Below are 2107 nucleotides of genomic sequence, written 5' to 3'. Positions count from 1 at the left end.
GCCATATTATGAGATATGTAAGCTTTGTGAATTGCCATATTATGAGATATCGGTAGTTAACTGGGATCCTCACACATGTTCGTTGATGAGGCTCTCAAGGAAGTAAGTGTCAAATCAACACTATTTGATACTCTTAGATTTGCTGTTTTGCAACTTGCCAAAAATTGATAACTCGGTGCTACATAAAACATCCTGAAACATTAAAAAAAATGTGTTTATTAACCAACGTTGCTTTGCATCAATGACAAGGAAGTCTATATCTTGCACTTGCAAACATTGCCATCTTCTATAAATATATTACTTGTAACCTGCCATGTGGCAAGCAAAGGAGAGTCTCACTTGGCAAGAGATGGAGAGATCTTTCACATGAAAGGAGAAAGGAGATTTTTTTTAATTTTTATAAGTATTTTTTACACATGCCTATATGCATTAGGGCTCACAATTAGTTGTCATCATCAAGTCATTTGCTCATTGAATGAGTATATATATATATGTATGTATGTATAGGAGAGTTTCACATTTTTGAACTTTTAAAAAGGAACGTTCTTTTCCACAAGCCTACATGCATTGGGGCTCACAATTAGTTGTCACCATCAAGTCATTTGCTCATTAAATGAGTTTTATATATATATATATATATATATATATATATATATATATAAACACACGCACACACACACACACATACACACACACATGCACACACATTAGAGAGTTTCTCATTTGCTCATTTGTTTTCCCTAGCACACATAGATGCGCGCGCGCACACACAGACACACAGATATATGTGTGTATTTATAGGTATGTATATATGTATATATAAATAGATCTATATGTATGCCAACATAAACACATGCATGTGCATGCACACAACGCACTGCACACACATACATGCACACAAAAAACACACACACGCACACAAGAAAACACATGCACACACACTCGCATGCACGTGCACATACACAAATATACACACTTACACACGCACACACTTACTTAACCTCACACATACGCATACATGCATATAAACTTACATATATATACATGCATACACACACTGAAGTACACAAATACACGTGCACACACATTGATAGGCACACATGCATACATAGATGCACAGGCACACACACATTTGCACGTGTACATGTACACAATCTCACAGACATATGCACGTGCACGTGCACACACATAGACACAAAAATGTCCACATAAAAAATCTACATGCTTGCACACACATATACATTCGCATATGCACACATATTCATATATATATATATGTATGTATGTATATGTATATATATGTATGTTTATATATGTATGTATGTATATCTATATATGTGTATGTTTATATATATATGTATATATGTATATATATATATATATATGTATATGTATATGTACATGTATGTATATGTATGTATATATTATTTAAAGACTAAGGTTATGTAAAAGGGGAGGAGAAGGGTGTGTGTGTGAATGGACTTATGGTCCACTAGCTCACCTATTTAAAGGTGGAGCTAGAAGGCATTTTATGAAGCATGAAGCTTAGTTGTACTTTGAGCAACTTAATAAGCAAGATCTTTTCTTGTATTTTGGGTCTCTCTCCTCCACATCTTTGATCTAGCATGAGCACCATGAAATTCAACATGGTATCTAGAGCTAGGCAACTTGCAAGGTGTAGAATAGGTCAAAAAAGTGGTTTTTAGAGTACAACTCATCTACCCCCAGCCAGTGGAGGCCTTCCAGCAGCTTGAGGAGGACGAATCTTGGCGTGCTTTCAACTAGGAAGTTCAAGAGGACCTCTAAGCGCTCAGATCCGTACAGTCAATTTGGTGTTTTTACCTGTCTGAGCAGCGGCATTGCATTTGGTTTAAATCGGCACCCGTTTTCTATAGCGCTGATGTCGTACAGCCCATTCGTCATCTGTAGGCGATTCGAGGCTATGTGGGCTTAGGGCTTTTGAAGCCCATAGTCTCAAGGCTCTACAGCCGAGAGATGAGCCTCAATGGCGATGCACTCGTAAGAAGCAAAAGACCAGGGTCCCCCTGTGAGAAAGCCATGGAAGCTTCAATAAAAGCTTCACAATAGTGTTTTTTTTCACTAATCT

The sequence above is a fragment of the Cibotium barometz genome, chromosome 26, assembly GCF_041138505.1.
Source record: "Cibotium barometz isolate CiBa-2024 chromosome 26, ASM4113850v1, whole genome shotgun sequence".
Classification (NCBI taxonomy): domain Eukaryota; kingdom Viridiplantae; phylum Streptophyta; class Polypodiopsida; order Cyatheales; family Cibotiaceae; genus Cibotium; species Cibotium barometz.
The sequence above is the reverse complement of the archived record's forward strand: the minus strand, read 5'-3'. Positions refer to the sequence as shown.